The sequence below is a fragment of the Hakea prostrata genome, chromosome 8 (assembly GCF_041222555.1).
Source record: "Hakea prostrata isolate BN-2017 chromosome 8, UWA_Hpros_2, whole genome shotgun sequence".
In the NCBI taxonomy this organism is placed as follows: domain Eukaryota; kingdom Viridiplantae; phylum Streptophyta; class Magnoliopsida; order Proteales; family Proteaceae; genus Hakea; species Hakea prostrata.
This window is the reverse complement of record NC_142607.1, coordinates 32,510,651-32,523,992: the sequence shown is the minus strand read 5'-3', so window position 1 is coordinate 32,523,992 and position 13,342 is coordinate 32,510,651.

The window sequence follows — 13,342 nt, the reverse complement described above, 5'->3', positions numbered from 1 at the left end:
AATAACCTGGAGGTTATCTCAAGAGTCCTCTACTAGTTTGAACTAGTAGAAGTCTATCGCTCAACGGATCTAACTGTTAAGATCCAACGACTATCCGAAGAAGGCTCGAGTGCATCCAACGAAGGAGATTCGAAGGTACACTCTATATAAACCTTATTTGCCTACGAGGTGAGGAGGACTCAGATCCACATACACACTGGTAGACGTAAACTATCAGAGGCTTCAACAGAATAGTGACGTATTCGCATGGTCTGCCGAAGACATGCGAGGAATTCATCGGGCTGTCGCAGAGCACAAACTCTGGATAGATCCGAAGGTGAAACCAATTATCCAGAAACGGAGAAATTTCTCCATTGAAAAATACGAGGCTGTTCGGGGCGAAGTTGAAAAACTGAAAAATTCTGGTTTCATAGAACCAATTGAATGCCCAACTTGGTTAGCCAACGTGGTAATGGTCAAGAAGGCAAATGGGAAGTGGAGGATGTGTACAGACTACATAGAGCTCAACAAGGCTTGCCCTAAAGATTGCTATCCGTTGCCTCGGATTGACCTCTTGATAGATGCAACTGCAAGATATGAAACTCTAAGTTTCATGGATGCCTACTCAGGGTATAATCAGATCCTTATGAATAAGGAAGATGAGAAGTTCACGGCTTTCACGACTGATCGTGAAAGCTACTATTACAAAGTCATGCCATTTGGCCTGAAAAATGCAGGAGCTACATATCAGAGGGTCGTAAACAAGATTTTCAAGGAATTAATTGGGAAAATGTTGAAGCTTATGTTGATGACATGCTAGTAAAGAGCTTTACAAAAGCAAATCATATTGCAGATTTAACTGAGGTATTCGCAGTACTGCGAAAGTATCAAATGAAGCTGAATCCAGAAAAGTGCGCCTTTGGAGTTTCTTCAGGCAAATTTTTGGGCTTCATGGTGTCACATAGGGGTATTGAGGCTAATCCTGCCAAAATACAAGCTCTGATTGACATGGAGGCTCCCAAAACTATTCGTGATGTGCAGTGTTTAACAGGGAGAATTGCCGCTTTGAATCGTTTCATCTCCAAGTCTGGAGAGAAGTGTTTACCATTCTTCAAGGCACTCAAAGATTTGAGGGGCAGCAAGGAAGCAAAGTGGATTGAAGAATGCCAGAAAGCTTTCGATGAGTTAAAGGAAGCACTGGGACAACCACCACTTTTGTCCCGACCAGAGAAGGGGGAAATCTTACAGCTATATCTAGCGGCATCCCTTTCAGCGGTCAGTGCAGTAGTCGTTCATGAGAAAGATAAGAAACAGTGGCCAATTTACTATGTGAGTCACGTATTACTTGGTGCGGAGACACGATATTCACAGATTGAGAAGGAGGCTTTGGCTCTCATGATAGCCGCCAAGAAGCTACTGCCATACTTTCAGGCTCATCCAATAGAGGTATTTACAACTTTCCCTCTTAGTAAAGTTCTTAATAAACCTGATTTGTCTGGAAGAATGGTGGCCTGGTCGGTCGAACTCAGTGAGTTCCAAGTGAGTTTTAAGCACAGAACGGCAATCAAAGCTCAGGCATTAGCCGATTTTGTAGTAGAAACTACTACACCAGTGGAGACCACTATTGAATATCCCATTATACCAACCATTTGGGAGGTATATGTGGATGGCTCGAGTAATAAGGATGGAGCAGGAGCTGGAATTCTATTGAAAAGTCCAGCAGGATTTATTATTCGATATGCTTTGAGATTTGCATTCGAAGCTAGTAATAACGAAGCAGAATATGAAGCCCTGATAGCTGGACTTCAGTTGTCAAAAGCATTGTCCATTGCAGATGTTACTATTTACAGTGACTCTCAACTTATAATCAACCAAGTCCAGGGGGAGTATGGTATTAAAGAACCTCGCTTGCAGAAATATCAAGAGATTGTGCAGGCGTTTCAAAAGCAATTTCGGAATTTGAAGATATCTCAGATTCCGAGGACTGAAAATACAGTGGCAGATGAGCTATCCCGATTAGCCAATGCCAAAGAAAAAAATCTAGACCCTTCGGTCTACATTGAAGAGATAACATTTCCAAGTTATCATGAGAAAGAAATTTCCTATATTGAAGCAGAGCGTTGCTGGATGGATCCGATAGTCGAATATCTGAGAGGTGACAAACTACCCGACGATCTGAAAGAGGCAAGATTGATCAAGATACGATCAGCAGGATTTGTCATTCAGAATGGAAGACTATACAAAAGATCCTATTTTAGACCCCTTATGAGATGTATAGGTCCCGAAGGAGCAAAATCAGCTTTGGCTGAAGTTCATGAAGGAATTTGTGGGGCTCACATGGGTGGACGAGCTCTGGCACACAAAATTCTAAGACTTGGTTTATATTGGCCTAAGATCCAAGAGGCTGCTATGGAGTATGTTCGTCGATGTAACAATTGTCAAATTCATGCTACGGTATCAAAGCGCCCAGCGGAAACCATGACTTCAATTCTAGATCCCATCCCCTTTGCGATGTGGGGAATTGATATCATGGGCAAGTTCACCAAGGCATCAGGCGGATGGGAATATCTGATAGTAGCAATTGATTACTTCACAAAATGGGTTGAAGCTAGTGCCCTGGCAACAATCACTGAGAAAAAGGTGGAGAAATTTGTGCTTGAGTCAATCATATATCGCTTTGGGATTCCAAAGATTATCGTTACAGACCATGGTACTCAGTTCGACTGTCCACAATTTGAGCAATTTTGTGGAACTTATATGATCGAGCATCATATGTCCTCAGTGGCATACCCCCAGAGCAATGGATAGGTAGAAGTTACTAACCGAACGCTGTTGGAAGGGATAAAGAGAAGACTTGAAGCTGACAAGGCTTTATGGGTCGAAGAACTTCATAATGTATTGTGGGCTTATAGAACTACGGTTCGAACACCCACAGGAGAAACTCCATTCAGGTTAGCATATGGGTCCGAAGCGTTGGCACCTGTGGAGATAATGGCGGGGACATTACGGGATCGAGAGTTCAAGGAAAAAGTGAACGAGCAAGGACTGCTTGATAGTCTTGATTTGTTGGACGAAGTTCGGGAAAAGGCAATAGCACGAACTCAACATTATCAAAGAAGGAAAGCGTCACATTACAATACCCGAGTAAAGAATCGTCGGTACTTAGCAGGAGATTTGGTGTTGAGAAACAGCTTAGCTTCAGACCCACACCACCAAAGAAAATTGGACCCTTCCTGGGTAGGACCTTATATGGTTGTAAAACCAATCGGTTCAGGAGCTTACAGGCTGAAGGACATCAACACCCAGAAAGAGTTGGATCATTCGTGGAATGCCAGGCATCTCAAAAAGTTTTATCCTTGATGATGATTTCAATTTTGTTCATGATGTAACCATTTTCAACTCAATCAATGCAATTATTGGCTTTCAACAAATTATCTTTTGATTGGGGGGCATCATACACCACATTCAAGAACAAGATCCGACTATAAGGCATCGGTTTAAAACCCGAGTGAGTTCCTTCAAGACTTATTGTATTTCTCCAGAAATCCTTAAGTAAAGGCATCGGTTTAAAACCCGAGTGAGTTCCTTCAAGACTTATTGTATTTATCCGGAAATCCTTAAGTAAAGGCATCGGTTTAAAACCCGAGTGAATTCCTTCAAGACTTATTGAATTTCTCCGGAAATCTTTAAGTAAAGGCATTGTTCTAAACAACTAAGACCTAGTGCAACAGCGATTCAAGTGACTAGCAAAGTTCAGGATGAAGTTAATTTCTTATTTCTTCAAAAGACCGAAATAGGCCAATCTTTACATCAAACATGAGATTACAAGAGTTGGATACAATCTTCGGTCAGAAAAGAAAGTCATCATCGGTGATAATTAAGAAGTCATACAAGATCAGCACAACTTTGCTAGAACAAACACATGAGTCAAGCATCGGTATGGATTCAAGAAAAAGAAGAGGAGAAATGAGGATTACAAAAAGCATTTCAGTATGTATAAAATCCTCTGCAATTTCATACTCTTTGTCCAGCTTGTCCAGAAGAAGTATGGTCCTCGACCAAACTTGCATTCAAGGTGAGCTCTTCATAATTGAATCCTTCCAGGGGGGAATAAACAGGAGAATCTTCTAGGTAATACATAATATCCGGATCAGAAGGCGGAGGATCAGTCTTATTTTTGGTCCAGTCAGGAGAAGGAAGACCCAGGTTGGTAAACACTTCAGGATGGCAAACAGCACTGTAGGGAGTCGTATCAAAATGAGGATCTTTCCTTAGTATCGATTCCCATACTTCTTTCTCACCATCCCGGTACGCCTGCAAGTTATTAGCATTCAGCATCAATAAAGGGCTTACTGTGTAAATACTTGAAGATGCAGGCTCTGCGAACGTCAGTTGGAAGGGATTCGGGCAAAGGAATGACAGCTTGCCTTTGAGGTAACGCTTCAGATCCTTTGGATCCTGACTTTCCAACTCCTCGCTCCAGTTGCCGGATCTTCTCCCTAGCATCATCCAAGTCTGACCGGAGACGACCGATCACCGAATTATTTTCTCCTGCAACCTCCCAAGCTAATTTTCTAAGGCGAGCAATCTCAGCGTCTTTAGCTTCAGAGATTTCTCGAAGCCTGGAAACTTCATTGCTCAGCCTACTTTAATGGCATTTTTTTAAAATGCCGGCAAAATAGCCTACAGCGGCGTTTCCTCGTTTAGGAAACACCGCATAAATCACTTTTAACAGCGGTTTTAGAAAATGCCGATAAATGTGTCATCGTAAGGCACCATTCCCAGCGTTTGCATTTAGTGCTGCGGTAACAATAAGGCAGTGCTTTTGCCTACGTTTTTTGCGACATTTTTGAAATGCCGAGAAAGATTTATAGTGGCACTTTAGACTTACGGCGGCACCGTAGGCCCTTTTTCTTGTAGTGCATCAAGGGTAAAGTAGACAATGCATCTAGACACCTATTGACCATGTACATAGTTATCTAACACATCACATAGAGGTAATGGACAAACCCACAACCCTGGGATGATATATAAGTAATGCATTACCACCCAATTTCTAACACATCACATTCACAATCATAATTTGAAATGAAATGAATGATGAATAACATAAGAAAATAAAGTCATATTACCATTTATCATGCAAAGTCTTACCATGTCAATCATAAGAGTAAATACTACAAGGATAATGGAATGAAATAGGAAATGAGTCAAATACACAAATACATGAGGATGTTCCTCACTTGTCAACAACAAAATGATCTCCAAGAATCCAAGAAATCCACAAATCAAGGTGCTAACAAGCTACACAAACCCTACAAAACATGTAGATTAAATTAGGTTTAAGTTGGAGACAAGACTAAGCATCAATCGGACCAAAAACACATAGTCGAGTAGTGACCGATTGGTCTAGACCTACAAGACCGATAGACCACCCCCTAGGCTGCAAACCAAGTTGGTCACAACTTGCTTATTCAAAACTCCAAGTTTTGGGGACTTTTGGGGAGGCTTCAATGGAATAATGTTTATGCCTCAAAATCACCCTCAAAACGCCCAACGAAATTTCGACACAAAAAAGCCCAATTTGGTTAACAAAGTGTCGCCCAAAGGCATCTCTAAGATGATGAATCGGTCTCAAATGGAAGAAATAACACAACCCATCACTCATTGGGGTTGGGAAACATGCTAGGAAACACAAACAAGCATTCAATTCCTTCCACTACCAACACCCAGCACCATTAATGCAAACATTCATCGTAAATACATCAAAGGTATAGTTGCAAAGAGGGTTTTAGAGGTTTCCTTACCTCAACACATGATTATCCTTGTGATTCGCACTTTGGCACTGTCAATCGTGCAAAAATTTCACTAAATCCGAAGCTTTTCTCCTCTCCCAAGCTTTCAACCTCCAAAGAACATAAACAATTCGTATGTGAGGTTAAGGAACAAAAAAAAAAAAGTTTTAATGCTTGAAAACCAGAAATTGCCCTTTTCTAAGTAAGGGTTAGGTAGTTAATTTGATCAACCGCTCCCAGGAGATTGCCCTTAGAACTTCTTCAAACGGGTTTCGGAGGGTAGATTCCTCTAAACCTGCTTGACTGAATGGTATGCTTTACATTGGGATTGGGATCTTCTTGCATCGATTTTTGCGTGTGCAGTTCACCTGCTCTGGGAGATAATACCATAAAAAATATATATAAAGAAAAGGGAGAAATACAAAGGGAGAATTCCGCTTTACTAATTGACTAAGATGCCATCCCGCTGAGCCGGTAATTTGAGTGTTAAGCTTTACAGCTTCCTCCCAATACCAACTCTGTGAACCATGCAGAGAAAGATCAGATAAGACATCCCAGGAAAAGTTTGGGAGAGACCATTGCGGCGGCAACGGTGTTTAAAGTCACCTTTTTAACCCATTTGGGTTGACTTTCTTTCTCCTTTTAATATCACCTAAGGTGGTTAGGTCATCTCCCACCTCCTCCAAGTCCATAGATTCAATTTCCAAACTCCCCCAGTCTCAACTCAAATAGTCCAAAACTCTCTTCTACTGGCACTTCAAGTATGTCAACCTAAAACAATGGGTCATTGAGTTAGGATTTTTACATGATTTTATAATTTACCTTTAAGATCTAAAAACGAATGATGATCTGCAATAATAGATCTTCTCTTCACTTCCACATGCTCTCTAATTTCTTTGCAGTCCACAGTTCTCTTCACAATATTATATGGCTTTAAATAGGGTGCCAAGGGAAAAAAGGTCAAATCTACTGTACAGATCCAATCAACCACATGGGGTGGCAGTTTCTTCGTCAACCGATTGCCCCCTAGTACTTTGCAGTATAAGGGTGGTTTGCCCTCTCAGCTGGTCCCAAACACTGGTACAAGCCTAGTGATTATTTAGAAGGCTCTTACCTTGCTCATTAGCATCTCCTAACTCTATCTCTCTTGAATTAGATATCCACCTCCCGAAACCATCAGGATTTTGACTGGATCTTCTTCTCCCACTGGATGCTCCGGTTTTCATACCTACAATTCAGGTTTTGGGTTAGGATCATGGGGGTTACCACAAGTTGAACCTAATACACCCAATGTTAATGGTTCCACACTTATTTATCATATAAGAAAACAAGGGGAAAAATTAACTCCACAAGTAGCAACTACAGCAGACAATGCGATATCTAGGACAACCAGATGCATCCTATTGGAGTTCTCTTCTGATCAAACTAGACCACTATGTATCAACTTCTTAGGATGTTGACATTTCTGATAACCTAGCTAGGAAATCAACATCCATATTTGTTTCCTGGTAGCAATGTGAAACTTTCCATTGTACGCTGTCCAAGAAGCTTCAAGCTCTCTCCATCATTGAAGTATCCACCACGGGACGATTCTTCTTCAAAAAACACATACTGCAGCCACAGAATTGGTTTCTATCCAGAGCTTATTTATTCCCATATGCCTGGAACCATTCGAGATCAAGGAGGATTGCTTCTATTTCTGCTTCAAAGTTTGTTTGAACACCCAAGAATAGTCTATATGATTTAAAGATTGTAGCTGCTCATTTCTGAACACACTTGTTGCTCCTACACTCCCTAGGTTCCCAAGAGAGCTTCCATCAATGTTAAGTTTCACCCATTCCTTACTAGGTGGAGACCAATAAATTTCCAATGGGGGGTGGAACTCAGTTTTTTCAGATTCAAGCCAACGGTCATTGCTTGTATGAGAGTGTTGTTATTTAACTATCTGCCCTTCTCCTGAAACTCATGCACCCCCAAGTCAAAAATTGCTTGGTAAACCACCCAACATGGATATCAAATCACTCCATCATGAATCCTCTTGTTGTGGACCAACTAAATGTAATATAAAATTAGCAAGCATCCTCTCAGCCAAGCCACTGCCAGTGGGTGATCTTAGTTTCTTATTGTGATAGATTGGCTTGGTTTTGAGTTTAGTTTGGGCTTTGAGTCTGTTTTGGCTTCAATTTGAGCACCACTTGTTGTTCAATTTGGTTCGATTTGATTTGGGATGATGACCAATTAAACCAACCCAATAAGATATCAATTTGATTTGAATAATTTCTCAATTTGGTCTAGAGTCTAGGCTACTTTTCTCAGTTCAGTTTTAAGATTTATACCTTTAAAGGTAAAGTAAATGGATAGTTGGTAATTACGATGTAAAAGGGTACCATAGCTATGCAAAATGCAATATTTGTTAGTGAGGTATATGAACAAGGACATAATAGGATATTTATTGTGGATACCTTCTTCTTCTTTTTCTCAAGTTGAATTGGGGGAGGGGGAAGAACTATAGCCATGTGTAGAAAATCCCTTTCTCATTTTGCTTTGTGCAGTACAAGAGCCTAAGAAGAAGGAAAAGAAGGAGAGAAGTGAGAGAGAAAATAATCAGTGCCTGTGAGGGTCCTCTTGAGGGGGGATTTTGTATCACTATTGATGAGGGCGTGTTGGGAAGATGAAAATTGAAAAACAAAGGGAAAGAGGGAAGATTTGAAAGAAAATTTTTAAATAAAAAGAGTTAAGCAAGGAATTGGAAGAACTGAAGTAAAATTTGAAGGCGCAAGTTGAGGAGAAGATCTTCTTAAAAGGTAGTTTCTCTTTTTTATTATACTTCTGATTTGAGAATTCCTGGCCATTTTACTATGTTCCTATTTTTGGGATTAGGGTTTCAGGTCCAAACAAAAAATGTAAAAAAAGAGAAGGGGAGGAAGGGGGACTAAGATGGGAGAGTTAGAATGGGAGAAACCTCTATCACACTTAAAAGAAAAATGAAGAAGGATACAGGTAAAGGAAAGAAAAGTGAGATCCTTTAGAGGGTCTATTGTAGCAATTGTTGAACCAGGGCTTCCCCACCCCCACCCCCTACTTTGTTTAGATGGGACGTAATACAAATGTTTTGAATGTGTAATAAGGGACCTAAGCTATAGCAGGATCTAAAATTATGTTTAGGTAAATCAGTTGGTTACATAAACATTTTCTTACTTGAGGAATCAAAGTTCCATGATTAATGTTCATGTTGGGTATGTGGAATGTTATAATATGCTAATATCCTATTTCACATGCTAATAAATTATATGGAGCTTAATGTGATTTACTAGTAGCACTAGCAAGGGAGACATAGCTTTGTCATCGACTAGTAAGTGCAAATACAGTTATCTTCCTTGTGTGTGTGTGTGTGTGTGTGTTTTTTTTATCATCATTAAACCAGTCACAAGGACTGATACTCATAAGCCCATGGGATGGGATGGGGGATGCGAGGAAGGCGTGGAGGGTCAAATTTGTAAACCCAAGACATCTTTGATCTTACTGCCTCTACATAGGAGGCTGCCACAATTGTCCCAGATGCACATCCAATTATGTATATGAATTGTTAAGTATATGTGAATTAGATGATGTGCATCCAGGTTCAGGAGTTTCATTAGTTCCGGATCTTCTCGTTGAATTTTACTTTTGGGCATTCTGAAAGATTTTCATTCTTGACTTGGTTTCTAAATCCAAATGTTCTTTGTTAACTCATTTTTCAATTAATTAATTGATTAATCATTTTAGATGGAAGAGCTGACTAGTTAATTCAGTGGATTAACATGAAAACCTATGGTTGCTCTAGTTTTGCTCCCCCACTGCCATATCTTCTTCTCCCCCATCGCAAAAGCAAAGCTTACCCAGAGCAATTAGGGTTTCTGGCAAGAGGCACTTGGATTCTGAATCTCCAATTAGGGCTTGTGAAATACGAACTTAGAGTGGATGGATTCAAGGGTTTTCTTTTGTAAATTTTTCAACTGTTAAATCTTTCAATGTAAACCTAAAAAGTTGTATTTAAAATAAAACCCCTGCCATTTAATTTCATACCGTCCAATGACTTTTTATACACATGGAAAAATCCCCACGATTGGTTGCAGGCTGCAGCTGTTGTAGTAAAAAAAAATCCACTCGCCATCCTTAATAGCCGACGCCTGCATCGTCGAGGAGTTCTGAGAACGCAATTGCTGATCCAATGGCAAGGTTACCCTTAGAGGACGTTTCCTGGGAAGATTTGACCACACTACAATAGTTGTATCCTTCTTTGAACCTTGAGGATAAGGTTTGTCTGGAAGATGGCAACAATGATATGAACCAGGAGGACAACGGACCAACTACTTTGGGCACTCCAACAGGTCTGAACCAAACAAGCATGATCTCACCCCAGATACCTTGTGTCACGTGAAGAGGTAACGAAGGCAGCATAGAGAGCCTACAACACTCATTGATTATGTGTGATGGTGGTAGTAAGTGCGTGAGTTAATTAGGAAGTTCTCAAGTTGTTAGATTATAGGGTTGGGGAAATTACTATTGTGGGTACATGAGTGGGATTATAAATATTGTAAGGCACTAGAGAAATGATATGGAAAGTATCCATCTTCTTTCGCAATCCTTCTTTCCTTTTCTGGAGGAGACCCCCTTGAAGTGGTCATTGATCCCCCACCTTACCATTGGTGCTTTTGTTGACAGATCGTTCTTCCGCCAATGGCAGAATAAACTCGACTACGACTGTTGGATGAGGCTATGAACAAGTTGTGTGACACCACTAGTCAACAAGAATCATTACTCCCAATGTTCTAGACCTCTATGGAGAAGTAGTGGCAATCTCTAATGAAATTGATTCATCGGTTCACGACATTGGATGGAAAGGTATATCAGGAAATAAAGATGATGACGGTTGTGGTTGAGAATCGAAGTAACACTGGTGTGCTTGAAACTCCTCACAGCTTGTCTGTGACCAATGATGCATCAGAGTGTCCGGTGGGAATCACTTCAATCTATGAGTAGTATTCACACAAGGACTCTGTGCTTGACTTTCCCTATTTTAATGGAACAGATCCGGTGGGATGGATCTTTAAAAGTAGAGAGGTTTTTCACTTACCACAGTATTACCGATGAGCAGAGGTTGTTGATTGCATTAGTTCATATGGACGGATTGACCGTATAGTGGTACCAATGGATGCATATGGATGCTCAATTCACTTTATGGGTGCAATTCATGCAAGCATTGGAGATCCAATTTGGCCCATCGAAATTTTAAGATTCAGAGGCAACAATTACAAAACTCAAGTAGACCAGCACTATTGCACAGTACAAAGGCCGTTTTGAGGCTTTAGCTAATAGGATTTGCACAATTGCGACAAAATTCTTGTTAGTTGCTTCCTCTCTGAATTCAAGGCGGAAATTTGTCAAAAGGTATCAGCCCTCCGACCTATAAATATGACATAGGTCGTACCTATGGTAAGAATCTAGGAAGCCAAACTCCAGGAGACCCATTGGCTTCAATCCAGATCATTGTATGGATGGAATTTGTTGTTGGAATATGCTCTTTGAGCATGAGTGAATGTGAATGAAAATCATTCGTATGGAGAGTTTGTGAAAATAAATGAATTTGTAGAAATAAGTGCATGGAATACCAATGGACTATTTGGTGATTCATTGCACTAAGGGAGAGGTCATGAATGAAGGGTTATGGGAATACCTATGGACTATTGGGTGTTTCATCTCCCAAGGAGAATTCATGAATGGAGGTTAGGGGACCTTCTATTTCCTAACAACAAACTTCTCATTTCCCTAACATAATTATGGAGGGTTTTGGGGACTCTTGATTTCCAAGAAACTTCTCGTTTCTAGCTTGGCTATTAATAAATAGGGACCCCTCCTTGGTGAAGATGGTTGTTGTGTTGTGTTGTGTTTTATTTTATGACTTAAGAAGAATGCTAAGTGTGTTTTAAGGGTCTTCTTAAAACGTTTGTGAGTTTTGTTTTGAGTTTGGCTTCGAGTTTGGTTTCGTGTTTGAATCGTGTGGTGATAGAAGGAAGGAACATGTCAAGTTCGTCGTTGCGATATACTTTGTGCTAAGTACATCGTTGTTCGTCGTTGTATCCTGGGAGACAGATGTCCGTTGAATCCTCAAGCACACTGTAGAGGGGACAAATCTGTTTTAAGGAAAGCGTCTGACGCGCCTCGACGGTTTTCCTTTACTCTTCTTTTTCGGTTCAAGTTCTGTCTTTCCGGATCTTCTCTTAATTCTTTGATTCCCCTCATTATATTATCAATTTTGGCTAACAATCTTAAAACAGATTCTTTAAGGTATATGACATGGGTTCTTGTTCCAAGTGTCAAAGAATAGAAGAAGTCCAATCTCTGGATGAGAAGATGGAAACCTTTGATGGGCTAGTTCTTGATAATTTTTTGAGTTTCTGGAAAGATAAATTACTTACTGCAGATGGTGGTGTAAATGAGTGGACGATAGTTGTGGTTGAAATTCTTATTGATTGGTACAAGCATGGTGAAAGGCCATCTTGACTTTATTGCTGAGAGGTTATCCTCTTCAATTGATTTATTAGATATCATGGTAAGGGCAGAGAGTTTCTTAGACTCTTTAGCTGTTAAGAAACTCCATGAACTACTATCTAAATTGCTTGATGCTCGTTTTCCTAAAGTCCTAATGAAAGGGGACCAAATGATATTTCCACCAATTTTGATGTTTGAAACATCAATACAAGTCTTGTTTTGTTATGGCAGTTTTGTATTTTGAGTTCCCTAATTAATTCGGAACTTTTGGTAATTGTCAAGGCAAGCTAGAAAGCAAGCTACAAGGCTTGCTTCAGGTACAAGACTGTTATATGTTTGCTTGTTTATTAATTCTAATGATAATCCTCATTGAGATATTACATAGTGGTTGTTGCTTTAGTATGAAAACCTTCCTTAAATTTTGAGAATGAATTTACAAGGATGACTACCATGGGTTTTCATCTATTTATTTGGTTGTTTAAAATGTTAACCTATCATTATAGGTTATAATGTTATTTACTTTACTTTCTCTATACATTTAATGTAAGGAGAAATAAAGTTGAAAGGAAGAGAAGATGATGATGTGTACCGCTTATATGGTTTTTCATCTTCTTGTGCTAGATATGGGTAAGTAAAAGGTTTTTCCAAAGAATTGCTTACTCAAGCTCAAGGCACCATTACATTGGTTCTTATTAGTTTCAAATACTAGGTGTTTTGAAATTATGATTTCAATTAGTTCATCTAGTACGTATTGAATTGTGACGACTAAAAATCTGTTAAGAAGTATGGGAAAAAAAGAAGATTTTAAATTCATCTTGTGAATATTTTTCTTCCGTGAGATACTTTGTTCAAGGTATTTACCCAACTTTATCATGTTTTATTTAATATGATTTGCTTTTGTTGGGTTGGATGCAAAAACTCTAAATGATCAAAGTTGCTAGCCTTGAGTTTATTGTTTCATAACAAAGTTAAAGGCATGATTCTTTTGGAACTACAATAGTTCATTGGGTTACAATTTTCATGAGAAAAATGTGTTT